Genomic DNA, 15,426 nt, shown 5'->3' with positions numbered 1-15,426 from the left:
TCCAAGTCAATCCTCAAACACACAAGGACGTGTGTGAGCACGTAGGTTTCAAAGGTTGATTTAGACTCTCTAGATGTACTCAACACGTGAGATCTAGAGAGGATTGAGAAGGGGATGCTATAGAAATTTCTAGAATTTCAGGTTTAGGAAATTCTATTGTTTCTTTTCTTGAGAAAGTCTGATAGTCGAAAAACAATTTCTTAAAACTTAATCTGAAAGTATCGATTACTTCTGGTTTATAAAGATAATTAACTGATTTAATTAATCTTTATTTTATTTAAAATAAAACTGATTAGTTACAACTTATTTAATTATTTAATTTAAATCATATTTAAAAAAATTAATTGAATAAACAATTAATTTGAAAATGAAAATTTGAATCCTAGGGACAGAAAATATCTCTGGGTGGCGCCACTCACTGTACACTACAGTGGGTGGTGTGAGCCACTTAGCAGCCTCCCTGATTTTCTCATTTGTTTATTTATTTAATATTTAAGATAATATATTTATCCCAAAATTAATATATATTAATTCAAAATTAACTTTATCTTAAAATATCAATTTTAAATAAAGATCTTACAATAAGATAATTATTAATCTCTCTTTATATTAATCCAAACATGATTAATATTTATTTTAACATATAATTTTTCAAAATTAAACATAAAGTTAAATAATTAATCAATTGCTCATAATTATCACATAATTATTTTCTTGCCTCGGAAAGTTAATTTCTTTGCAAATAAGTCATTCTCTCTACAAATCATTCTTATAACATCCTTACCCTTGACAATGTAGGACAGAGGTGACTTAGGGACCATGGACCTATAATATGAAGCTCCAATAAGTCAGATTATTAATCAAACTCTTTAATTCAATAATCTTATTTATTAATTCCATGATTACTCCACCATAAATATGGAATTTCACTCTAAATATTTATAAAATTATATTTACAGAGTTTTCTTTGTAGTCCATCGATATAATCAATAAATATAGTTTTGTCCTCCAATTATAGGTTCGTTAATTAGAGCTAATCAAAACTATTGTTTTACCCTTCTAATTACCTCTTGTTTCTTAAGTATCATTAATTCACTAGCGAATAATTAATCTATAATCAAAATATAGATTTGAGGTCAATAACTATTCAGTTATAGAATTAACCCTTAAGGGAACTAATATTCGTTCCGTTAGGAAAGTATGGATTTCGATATTGTAAATTATGTTCCCAGCCATTCATGATATTGAATCTCCAAAACAAAAGTCAATAGCCTCATTATACTAAGAAACTTAACGAGTGAATGAAAAGATCCAATAAGCACAAACAAGAGTTCATGACTACTCAGGATTTAGACTGATCTACAAATGATCATCTATTATGATAAGAATTAAATCTTTATGGAAAATGGTAAGTTTATAAAGATAGTTAATTCATATCGGCCATGTCATATATAATCTCTATTATAAACAGTACATTTACCAAAATGTCTATCCACATCAATAATCCAAATCTAGACTACTTGCATCATGTGTGCTTAGTAAACCGTACTAGTAACCATTCATTAAAGATTCATTACTTTAATATGTTACTGACTATTTTATTCATTGTACATGATCTTAATTCTCTCGTACTAATACATGGTCATATCCTCATAAATGAATATGAAAATTTCTTGATATTCATATAAATTATTCAAACAATAATTATAACATTCAAATATAATAAAATTGTACTTTTATTTAAATCAATAAAATGTCTTTACATGCTTTTAGGGCATAAATCCTAAAAATTTGATCATCCTGGTTTTTGTTAGACACAAGAAGCTGAACTTCATGCTTGTATTGAGTGGGTTGTCTTACAATCCCTTCACTACAATGAGGCTACGAGATGTTCAACTAGGAATGGTAGTTTTTTTATGTTGTCGTTCATTAGTAGTTGTTCGTGATTGACTAATCTGATCAGTAAGAATTTCCTCCGGTACTACCTTTGTATTGTGAGGTTTGAAGTCATTCATATAGTCATGTTCTAAAAAAGTTGCATTTGTTGATACAAACACCATTTTCTATGTATTGGTTAGGTCATCCATATGTTGGTTATGTCATTCAAATTTAATTTAAAAGATATGAATGAATTAATTATATAAAATAAATTGGATGACATAGTCCTGACACATGTCACAGACTAATCATTGTGCTGGCACATACCACTGTACAATATAGGTAGCAATGACATTTTTGTTAATATGTCAAAGTATCTCATTTATTTGATTGATTATTTATTTATTTGATAAATAATTAGACCCTAATTAGAGATTATAAAACATATCACATTCTATTCATCCATATTTTGTTCTTCCATTAGCAATATTATTTATAATTTTGGTTCTTTAAATTAATTACATAATCTTTTGAATACCTAAGGTGTGTTCAGAAAACCACCTTGTAATTGATATTAAGTGTAATTCACTAGATTTGGCAAGTTTATTTAACCATGTAATTAGACCATCTCCAGTGGATGGTGTTAATCTTATGCCAACAAAGGTTATGTTTGACCCAATTTGTATAATTGTGCTCCAATGCATAAGGCGCAATTTAATCAAAAGGTAAACAAACTCATTTAATTTTTATGGGATATATATACAAAATCATTAAATAAAAAATGAAAATAATTAAAAAGCACCTGTTGACGGTGAAATCTCGTCAACGAAATTTGATCGGAAAACTCAAAGGTAAGTATGGAGATTTTAGATCGGAACTTGGAATGAACTTATGAAAAGATAAACACAGATCAACAATGGAGTGAGCCTTTGTATATTACTTAATAGCTTGAGTGTACAATGAATTTTCCAACCCCTTTGCTGGAGGGGTGATGATCTATTTATATTGGGGCTATAATGGCTCCTCATACATTGTGGTCCCAAGGGACAAGATAGTACACGAGTACACTGTCAGGGTATCAGTACAGGTGGCAGTGGTGTTGGAAGAGTGGTGGTCTGCTCTAGTACGTGTCAGGGGTCTTCAAAAGTACTCCTGCCTTGGTATCATATTATGCCTCCACTACTTGTCGGGTACGAACCTCACAAGCGTGCTGAGGGAGTCCTTACCATGTACCATTCTTGTTCAGCCACTACCTGTCTGGCAGGGACACCGTATTCATACTCTGACCCCTCTAGGTTTGTAGGTACATTCCATACTCGTGCGTGTACCCTGCACCTAGTGGATGTTTTCTCCTTCTGAAGGTGTGCATGTTGATCTAGCCCTTTTTTTTTTTATCTAAGCATCAGATTGTTTATTGACGGGAAATGATACATACGGGAGGTAAACTTTGCTGGTTGGATTAAAGGGGTAAGGTGTGAGAGGTCCCGTGGGGTGCCCAAGCACGAGGCCAACCCGCGGGCGAGCTTGGGTGCGAAACCATCTCATTGGGTCTTAGGCACGAGGCTATGGTGAGGCCATCCCTCGCGAATCCCCTAAGGGCGTGGCTGGTGCGTGTGACGTCTTAAGGGCCGTGAGACGCCCGTATCCAAGTGGTGTCGCGAGGCCAGGCGCGGTCCCTGGCATGCGCTGGTGCGAGGCCCTGATGCACGGATGCCCCAGGTGGTGTCGCGAGGCGTGTGTGGTCCCTGGCATGCGCGGGTGCGAGGCTGATTATGTCTCGCTGTGTGAGGCTGCGCGTGGTGCGAGACCCTCGGGTGTGTGATGCGTGAGACGCTTGGCCTCGCTATGCGAGGCTGTACGAGGGTGCGAGGCTCAGCGTGGTGCGAGACCCTCGGGTGTGCAAGGCGCGAGACGCTTGGCCTCGCTATGCGAGGCTGTACGAGGGTGCGGGCCTCAACGTGGTGTGAGACCCTCGGGCGTGCGAGGCTCCGCGTGGTGCGAGATGCGAGATGCGAGATGCTTGGCCTCGCTATGCGAGGCTGTACGAGGGTGCAAGGTGCGAGATACCGCCTGGGGGAGCTGGGGGTCCGAGGCGCGAGTCAAAGTGCGCCTTGCTGTGCGAGACCCATCCCGCGGCGTGGACCCGGGTGCACGAGGCGCCTAAGAGAGGCCATGTCTTGTGAGACGGGCATGGGTGAGGCAAGGTGTGCGACACCCTTGGCACGTGACGTGCCTCCGGATGCGAGGCTATCCCTCGCGAGGCGCAAGGTGGGCTCGTGGGTCATTGGCGCGAGACACCCGCAGTACCCCAGGTGCCTCTTCGCGAGATGTGGGTGAAGGCTCGCGAGACGGGGGGTCTCGCGAGGTGCTTGGGTATTTGGTGTTATATTATTTTATAATATAATGTAATATTATATTATATTATAATATATTGTTTAGATTAAATAAATGTGACAAAGTGTGTCACATATTGTAACATATAATAGAGAGTTGCAATATTTAGATATATGAGATATATCCAAATAATGTAACATATTTGGTGTTACAAATTTGTAACTTCCAAATATTACCCTTTATTGTGTAAAATTGTTGTTACACAATATTGAGATAAATTTCATAAAGCCATATGTGATATGGCTGTTAGAGATATGATTTTAACCCCAATAATATGTTTTGGGAGTTACAAAATCATTTGGGAGGGTTTGGAACCGTTTGGAAAAACATCACATTTTTAAGTGCTAAAATTGGTTGGTGGCCGCGGCCAATGAATGTTGGTGGCTGCGGCCTGTGGGACAGAGACCAGTGGCTGCGGCCACAGGCCAAAAACTGACCATTTTTAAGTTTTTTCAATCTTTGTTGAACGGCTCAAAAAACCCAAATAACTCCCAAATCTCCTTTTTAATTCCATATTAATCCAATTAAACATTGGTAACAGCCATGGGGGTTGGTGGAATTTGAAATTCAAAGGGTGTCTCTAAACTCTATAAATAGGAGCCTATAGCTCACTTGTAAGACACAACATTTCTATCCATTAGAGCACTTGGCTAGAAACACCTTGTGATACGAACCACGCCAACAAGTGTGACGAAACCCGACACCAAATATGGAACAGCCACCAAGAGCACACGAGATTGGAATGGAACCGCGACCCAATGCTTAGCCAAGCACGAACCTTGGTATGAGGAAGACGCCACAAACGGGGATGGAATCCGTTTGATAAGTCAGGATGAACGCCACAAGGAATCTCCTTGATAAGTTCAAAAGTTTCTTCAAGAACTCAAGAAGAAATAAACTCACAATTTCATTCAACATGATCTGATTTTTCCAAATGTTTTGGCAGTCCTTATAAGGACGAAAATTACATGAAAACAAGACCCTTGGTCTTCCTAATGAAACCGAAAAATTAAGGACAGCCCCTTTGTCTTCCTAATGAAAACTGAAATTAAAGACAAGCCTTTTGTCTTCCTCATGAAAACCGAAAATTAAAGACAAAAGGACTATTGGACTCACACAAGTCAAATGTTTGACTTATCACAAAAATAAAGAAAGACCAAATAACAACAATAACGTAAATAAATTAAAAATGACAAATACAATAAGACTCATGAAGCTCCTAAACTCAGTCAACTTTGATGAGTAAGACAAGTCTTTGTTCTCCTTCAATGTTGACCACGGTCTCCTCTTGTTTTAGGACTTTGTGGACTAGGCTGTTAAGTTCTTCCTTGAATCTCTTGGCTCGTGCCCTCGTCACTGGACCAACTGGAACTTGGCTTGATACTTGGGTCTTGGTGCCCTCATCATTCCCCCCCTCTTTAGAAGGATTTGTCCTCAAATCGTCACCTGCATCAAAAGGACTCAAATCAGAAACATTAAAAGTAGCACTAACATTATACTCACCTGGTAAATCGAGTCTGTAGGCATTGTCATTGATCCTTTCAAGTACTTGAAATGGACCATCTCCTCGAGGTAGCAATTTTGAACGCCTTTGTGTTGGGAATCGCTCTTTCCTCATGTGTAACCATACCCAATCACCGGACTCAAAAACCTGCTTATGACGACCCTTGTTAGCTTGCTTAATGTATTGTTCAGTCCTTCTTTCTATGTTGAGTCGCGCCCTCTCATGGATTTTCTTCACAAATTCTGCCTTCTTCTCGCCATCTAAATTCAAATGCTCAGAAACAGGTAAAGGTGATAAATCCAAAGGAGTTAGAGGATTAAAACCATAAACAATTTCAAATGGTGAAAATTTAGTAGCAGAATGCATTGAACGATTATAAGCAAACTCAACATGTGGCAAACAATCTTCCCAAGTCTTAATATTTTTACTTATGATAGCCCTCAACAAGGTGGATAGGGTCCTATTAACTACTTCTGTTTGACCATCGGTTTGAGGGTGACAAGTAGTAGAAAATAATAGTTTTGTCCCAAGTTTTCCCCACAATGTTTTCCAAAAATAGCTTAAGAACTTAGCATCCCTATCTGATACAATTGTTCTAGGCATACCATGTAATCTCACAATCTCCCTAAAGAACAAATCTGCAACGTTAGAGGCATCATCCGTTTTATGACAAGGAATAAAATGAGCCATCTTAGAAAATCTGTCTACAACCACAAAGATTGAATCCCTCCCACGCTTACTTCTAGGTAAACCCAACACAAAATCCATTGAAATGTCAACCCATGGTGAACTAGGGATAGGTAGGGGTGTGTAAAGGCCATTTGGCTGAACTCTTGATTTAGCTTGCCTACAAGTGACACACCTACCACAAATTCGCTCAACATCTCGTTTCATGTGGGGCCAAAAGAAGTGCTCTTGCAACATAACTAGGGTCTTAGAAACTCCAAAATGTCCCATCAACCCTCCCCCGTGGGACTCTCTAACTAGCAAATCTCTCAAAGAACAATTTGGTACACACAACCTATGCTCCCTAAACAAGAAACCCTCATGCCTATAAAATTTTCCTTCAGCAGATTTTTCACAAACACCATAAATTTCCCCAAAATCATGGTCAGCAAAATACAGCTCCTTTATGTGTTCAAACCCAAGTAATTTAGCATCAAGAGTGGAGATTAGGGCATACCTGCGAGAAAGGGCATCAGCAACCACATTCTCCTTACCTTGTTTATAGCGAATGACATAAGGAAATGTCTCAATGAACTCAACCCATCTGGCATGTCTCTTGTTGAGCTTGTGTTGGCCTTTCAAATGTTTCAAGGATTCATGATCTGTGCGAATCACAAACTCGTTTGGCCACAAATAGTGCTGCCATGTTTCTAAAGCACGCACTAGTGCATACAATTCTTTGTCATAGGTGGGGTAATTGAGGGCAGCCCCACTTAGCTTTTCGCTAAAGTATGCAAGCGGTCTCCCATCCTGCATAAGAACAGCGCCAATACCTATTCCAGAAGCATCACATTCAACTTCAAAAGTGTTAGAAAAGTTAGGCAAAGCAAGTAAAGGAGCATGAGTAAGATGGTATTTCAGTAGCTGAAATGCCTCCTCTTGAGCTTCACCCCATTTAAATATCACATTCTTTTTGATAACTTCTGTAAGTGGTGCGGCGATGGTGCTAAAATTTTTCACAAACCTCCTGTAGAAGCTAGCAAGTCCATGAAAACTTCTAACATTACCTATAGTTGTAGGGGTCGGCCACTCTTGGATGGCTTTGATCTTTTCTTCATCCACCTGAATACCTGTAGCACTTACAACAAAGCCTAGGAAAACAAGCTTATCGGTGCAGAAAGTACACTTACTGAGGTTAGCATATAAACTCTGTTTCCTAAGAACATCCAAAACAGAATGCAAATGCAAAACATGGTCATGCAAATTCTTACTATAAATAAGAATATCATCAAAATACACAACCACAAATTTTCCAATGAAAGCACGCAATACATGATTCATTAAGCGCATGAAAGTGCTAGGTGCATTAGTTAGTCCAAATGGCATGACTAACCACTCATACAATCCATGTTTAGTTTTAAAAGCAGTTTTCCACTCATCCCCTTCTTTCATACGTATCTGATGATACCCACTTTTAAGATCAATTTTGGAAAACACACAAGAACCATGCAATTCATCTAACATGTCATCTAAACGAGGAATGGGATGTCGATATTTTACCGTTATATTGTTGATGGCTCGACAGTCAACACACATCCTCCATGTTCCATCCTTCTTGGGAACTAGAATCACTGGAACAGCACAAGGGCTCATGCTTTCTCTCACATGCCCTTTCTCCATCAATTCTTCAATTTGCCTTTGCAATTCCTTTGTTTCATCAGGATTACTTCTGTAGGCTGGTCGGTTTGGGATGGAAGCACCTGGAACAAAATCAATTTGATGTTCTATTCCTCGAACAGGTGGCAAACCATGTGGTACTTTCTCAGGAAACACATCCTCAAATTCCTGCAAAATAGACACAACAACACTTGGCAGCGAAGAATCAAGTTGGTTAGTATTTAAAAGAGCCTCCTTATACATGAGTAAAATCATGGGCTGTTTTGTACACAATGCTCTCTTAACCTCACTTTTTTTTGCATAAAAATTATTTTGTTTTCTCTCACTTGATTCCACACTTTTCTCTCTTTGTCTCTCTTTTTCCTCACTCTCATTCATCTTTTCATTCTCTTTTTGCTCACTCATTTTCTTTTTGTCACTCAATTTTTGCAACCTCACTTGATCTTCATACACTTGCTTTGGTGTCAAAGGCGCTAGAGTGATTGTTCGTTGACGGAATGTGAATGAATACTTGTTGGTGAAGCCGTCATGCTGCACCCGCCGATCAAATTGCCAAGGCCTTCCTAGAAGGAGGTGTCCAGCTTGCATGGGAACCACATCACACAACACCTCATCTTCATACTTGCCAATTCGAAATGAGACTAGCACCTGTTTTGTAACCCTCACTTCACCACTATCATTCAGCCATTGCAATTTGTATGGACAAGGATGCCTAAGCGTTGTAAGCCCCAGCTTGGCAACCATGGAAGCACTAGCAACATTAGTACAACTACCTCCATCAATAATGACACTACATACCTTGTCTCTCACATGACAACGAGTGTGAAAGATGTTCTCTCGCTGCACCTCTTCTTCCTCTTCTTTTGCTTGCAAATTCAGGACTCGCCTTGTGACTAGTGCAAGCATCTCACCAGATTCTGGTCCATACTCATTGTCAGAAGCATCTTCCAATGGTGGCATGTCAGCAAGATCATCTTCATCTTCAGAATCTATCTCTCCACTTTCTCGAATCACCATGACTCTCTTGTTTGGACACTGGCTAGCTATGTGTCCTCGCCCCTGACATTTGAAACACCTTATCTCACTAGAATGAGACTTAGTAGGAGTTGTTTTACCTTGAGGTGGCGTGGCTGTGGTGGCTGGTTTTGGTGTAGATGATGAAGTGGGTTGGTCTTCTTTCTTTGGATAGTTCGACCTCCAAGGTGTTGTACTTGGATTGTGTGGGCTCGGTCTTGACCTCGAACTTGAACTACCCTTCTTGAGCTGCCTCTCAACTTTGATTGCCATATGAACCAAATCCTCCAATTCCACATAATGGTGTAGCTCGATTGGGTCAACAATCTCTCGGTTCAACCCATTCAAAAACCTTGCCATGGTTGCCTCCCGATCCTCTTCAACATTGGCTCTAATCATAGCCATCTCCATCTCCTTGTAATACTCATCAACACTTCTGTAGCCCTGACGAAGACCCTGCAACTTAAGGTAGAGATCTCGATAATAATGAGGTGGTACAAACCGTCGCCTCATCACCCTCTTCATGGCCTCCCATGTGTCAATAGGACGATCTCCACTCCGCCTCCTGTTGATGCACAACTGATCCCACCAAACAATAGCATAATCAGTAAACTCAATGGCAGCAAGTTTTACCTTCTTCATGTCGGAGTAGTTGTGACAATCAAAAACTAGCTCCATTTTCTTCTCCCACTCAAGGTATGCTTCAGGATCACTCTTCCCCTGAAATGCTGGGATTCTCATTTTGATATTCCCCAAATAATTATCTACCTGGTTCCTATCTTCTCTATTCCCACCATACCTCCTATGGTTACCCGCCGACATCCTATCAAACTCATCATCAGAAACTACCCCTTCTAAATCCCCCTCATTCTCATCCTCCCTTTGGTGTACCCTACCCCTCCTTGGTCTCCGTTGTGCCCCCTCTTCTACCCTATCCAACCGCTCATGTATTTGCTCACACTCCTCCCTCAACATCCTCCTCATCTCCCCCATTAAAGCTTCAATTTGTAGATTTGGAACTGTAGGTGGTGGAGCGTCATTGTCTGCATTTCTTTCTGTATTTTGTGACATGATGGAGAATCTGCAAAACAATAAGGTTAGACAATTATAGAAAGGACCTCACTGCACTCCCTCACGTGTTTCACTCAAAGAAAATGGTCACTCAAGTACACTCGTGTTTGCACTCAATGATGGCTTTTACCCTCAAATAAGCTCACACCTCTGCCTTTTTCCACTCTATTTCCTTCTTTAAGCTCTTTGAAAACTAATGAAACGGTGATATGGAGTATTCAAGCAGCAAATCCAACCAAACAAATCAAACGAAAACCGATGAAAAAGTGGCGAAAAATGGTGATTTTTGGAACGCTTGTGTGGGGTTTTGGTAAAAAGGCCTCTAGACCATGGGGAACAAGAATAGAACAAAATTTTTTTAAGAGAGGTTTCCAGACTCTCTTTTTTTTTTTTTTTTTTTTTTTTTTTTTTTTTTTTTTTTTTTTTTTAAGGTTCGGATCCCTTTGAATTTTTCTTCTTCTTTCTTTTCTTTCCCTTTTTTTTTTTTTTTTAAACCTCTCAAATTTGAGAAACCAGATACAAATTTCTGAAAAGGAGAGAAAAAAAATGAATACCAAAGAGCCAACCCGAAATCAAACAATCTGAGTTACTAACACAGATTCAAGAACAAACCACTCTGTGAAAACCAATACTCCCAATACAATCTGTGATTCAAGAACACTTCCCCAATAACATAAAAAACAATCGGTGATTCACCCAAAACAGAATACCAAAAACAATCCCAATTACAGAAAACCTAAATAGACTTGCATCACTATAACAATTTCGAATTTCTCCCAAATAAAAGGAAACAAAATTTCAATCAGTGGCACTATAACAATCGGTGGTACACTCCCAATAACAGAGAACAAATATTCCCAAAAATAACAACCCAAAATAGAAAACGACCAATCAATCCGTGGCACTATCACAAAGTAAACAATTGACTCAATAACAATCTCAGATTTTCACAAAGGAAACAAGGATTTTCCCAAACTCAATAACAATTTCAGTTGATTAGTTTCGGATTTCAAGGGATTTCACAAAGAACTAATGTAAACAAGGAAATAAGATCACGATTTGAACAAAGAAACAATCTGGAATAAAGAGATTAACTAAAATGGTTTCGGATTTTTAGAAGGAAAATAAGAACAAAGTCTAAGAAAATCAAGAACACGAATAGATAGATTTTTTATTTATTTTTTTATTTCAGAAACCCTAAAATTGAAATACGAATAGAATAGAAACACAAATGAAAGAATAAAAAGGATAGGCCAAACCGAATGATCCTAAGCTCTGATACCAACTGATACGAACCACGCCAACAAGTGTGACGAAACCCGACACCAAATATGGAACAGCCACCAAGAGCACACGAGATTGGAATGGAACCGCGACCCAATGCTTAGCCAAGCACGAACCTTGGTATGAGGAAGACGCCACAAACGGGGATGGAATCCGTTTGATAAGTCAGGATGAACGCCACAAGGAATCTCCTTGATAAGTTCAAAAGTTTCTTCAAGAACTCAAGAAGAAATAAACTCACAATTTCATTCAACATGATCTGATTTTTCCAAATGTTTTGGCAGGCCTTATAAGGACGAAAATTACATGAAAACAAGACCCTTGGTCTTCCTAATGAAACCGAAAAATTAAGGACAGCCCCTTTGTCTTCCTAATGAAAACTGAAATTAAAGACAAGCCTTTTGTCTTCCTCATGAAAACCGAAAATTAAAGACAAAAGGACTATTGGACTCACACAAGTCAAATGTTTGACTTATCACAAAAATAAAGAAAGACCAAATAACAACAATAACGTAAATAAATTAAAAATGACAAATACAATAAGACTCATGAAGCTCCTAAACTCAGTCAACTTTGATGAGTAAGACAAGTCTTTGTTCTCCTTCAATGTTGACCACGGTCTCCTCTTGTTTTAGGACTTTGTGGACTAGGCTGTTAAGTTCTTCCTTGAATCTCTTGGCTCGTGCCCTCGTCATTGGACCAACTGGAACTTGGCTTGATACTTGGGTCTTGGTGTCCTCATCACCTTGAGGCTTGATAATTCCAGAAAGCTTTTCCAATATCTGAGAGAGATCCTTTAGTGCTTGAGTTAGGGGGAAATAAGCTTTTGGACAAAGTTTTTAAACCTTGTTCAAGTTGGTGATCCCCAACCCTCTTCACTTAGGTTGTGTAAGTGAGAGTTTACTTGTGTTTCTGTTCTTCTTTTTATTCTATTGTTTTTTCTTCTTATTCTCTTGTTCTATTTACTTGTATATTTTGTTTAAGAGTTGTAATATTTTCTTTTGGTCCAAACACTTTATTTTACTTGTAATCGTTTGCTTAGAGTTGTATTCTCACTATTCTCTTCTTCTTCATCATCTTCTTCATTTCCTTTGTTTATTTGTAATTTTCAGTTATAGAGTTGTAACTCCTTTTAATAAATCATTATTTATTTGTAATATATTGCATAGAGTTGTAATATTATTATCAATTTCCATTGAGGCAAAACATTTTTTCCTAACCTTCAAAAGCTTAACCCTTTTTGTTTCAATGGAAGGGGAGACAATCAAGATCATGAACCAAGACCTAGTGAGATTGGATAGGTTTGATGGATCCAATTTTACTAGGTGGCAAGACAAGGTGAGGTTTCTTTTAACCACTCTCAAAATCGCCTACATCCTTGAGTCATCCTTGGCACCTCTAGCCGAGCCATCCGACAAAGACACTCCCGAGGAGGTGGAGAAGAGAAGGAAGAGGGAGGAGGACAACCTTCTTTGTAGGGGTCATATCCTTAATGCCCTGTCCGATAGGCTCTATGACCTCTACACCGAGACCAAATCGGCCAAGAAGATATGGGATGCACTTGAGAAAAAGTTTAAGGCAGAAGAGGAAGGTACCAAAAAGTTTTTGATATCTCAATACTTCGATTTCAAATTTTTTGGTGATAAACCTATTCTTCCTCAAATTCATGAATTGCAAAATATTGTTAATAAATTGAAAGTGTTAAAGATTGAGCTTCCCGAGGCCTTTCAAGTTGGTGCTATAGTGGCTAAATTACCACCAACTTGGAAGAGCTATAGGAAAATAATCCTTCATAAAAATGAGGATTATTCTTTGGAGGAGATCCAAAAGCATATTCGAATTGAAGAGGAATCGATATGTAGAGATAAACTTGTGGAGGGGTCTAATGGAGAGACTTCCAAAGCAAATGCGGTGTCACAACCAAAACATCCCAAAAACAAAGGGAAAAAGGGTAATGAGAAACCTTTGGGTCCAAAAACCAACCCAAACAAGTTTAAGGGCGAGAAAGGTCATTGCTTTGTGCGTGGGAAAAAGGGTCACTATGCTAGAGAGTGTAGACATAGAAAATACCAACAAGGACCTAAGGTGAACGCAACTCAAGAGGAAAACATAGTTGCTACCCTTAGTGAGGTGAATGCGGTCCAAGGCAAGGTGAAAGGGTGGTGATATGATACATGTGCCACTGTCCATGTCACCTATGACAAATCATTGTTCAAGACCTTTGAAGAGTCAAAGGGCAACCATGAGATACAAATGGGCAATGAGGGCAAATCCAAGGTACTTGGCAAAGGTACTATTGAAGTCTACTTCACATCCGGCAAGAAAGTTACATTAGTGAATGTACTTTATGTTCCCGAAATGAGTAGAAACTTGGTAAGTGGTGATTTGCTTGGCAAACCCAGCATTAAAGCCGTTTTTGAGTCCGGTAAACTTATACTTACCAAATCAAATGTATTCTTGGGAAAAGGGTACTCTTGTGAGAGAATGGTTAAATTGTGCACCAATGATGTAACTTTCAATGTTATCAATAAAAATGCTAATTCCGCCTATATTGTTGAGTATGATTCTTTATTTTTGTGGCATCTTAGACTATCGCATATAGGTTTTTCTACCATGAAAAGAGTAGTAAAATGTGGTATGATTGCATGCAATATTAAAAACTATGGTAAATGTGAAACATGTGTTAAGGCGAAAATGATTAAGAAACCATTTCCTAGTGTAGAAAGATCATCTAATTTACTAGATTTAATCCATAGTGATCTTTGTGAATTAAATGGTGTTTTAACTAGAGGTGGTAAAATGTATTTTCTTACTTTTATAGATGATTTCAGTAGATATACCTATGTGTTTCTTTTAAAGCATAAAGATGAAACTTTTGATGCTTTTAAATTGTATAAATTAGAAGTTGAAAATCAACTAAATAAAAAGATTAAGGTGCTAAGAAGTGATAGAGGAGGAGAGTACTTCTCTAATGAATTCAATACATTTTGTGAAGAAAATGATATAATTCATGAGTGCACTGCACCTTATACACCACAACACAATGGTGTTGCTGAAAGGAAAAATCATCTTTTACTCACATTAATTCTAAAATGTGCATCTTTTAAATTATTGACAAAATAACCACAAACATATACCAAAATTCAGCAAGCATGAATTTACTTAAATATGCTCTTAATCATGTTTAACCATTAACCTAGCATGCTTTTATAATTTGTATGCATCCCACGATTCAATTAGCACGCACCAATAATGTAACCATGATTAAAACAATAATTAAAAAAAAAACAATGCCCAGGCCAAACACATTACTAAAATAACACACAACATACACATCTAAATCATACTTCCCTTATATGATAAAATACCTCAAATAATCATGCTTATAAGTGAGAAACTACAACAAAATAAAAGGAAACCCTAAGTCTACAACAAGACATATGGTCGAAACCCATGACACCTTAACAAGAAAATACCACAAATTATTATGTGCTCATAATCCAATTGTTTTACAAATAAAAATCAAGAAACAAACACAACTTGTAATCCTTTTAAAACACCCTAGGTCGAAACCCTCTAACATGTTTCTAATAATTCAATTTACATTTTTTTTTACAACAAGATACCACTCTTCAAAACCACAATGACCCAACATTAATCTTCCAAAAAGATCATAGTTCTTAAAAAGATTTTGAAACCCTAAAGATACAACATCAAAGCAATATATATCATGTTCTTAATAAAAATAACCATTTCCTCAACCATAGACATGATTATCCAAATTCTAGTTCAATATCACAAATTCTAAAACATGCATTAAACAAAACAACAAAACAAATCAAAAGAAAAAAAAAAAAACTAGGTCTATGCACATGTTAGTTGAAACAACCATAAAACAAACCCATCATGATCAACATATTTCCATATCTCAATATTAT

The sequence above is a fragment of the Humulus lupulus genome, chromosome 4 (genome assembly GCF_963169125.1).
Source record: "Humulus lupulus chromosome 4, drHumLupu1.1, whole genome shotgun sequence".
NCBI classification, from domain to species: Eukaryota; Viridiplantae; Streptophyta; class Magnoliopsida; order Rosales; family Cannabaceae; genus Humulus; species Humulus lupulus.
This window is presented reverse-complemented; position numbering follows the sequence as displayed.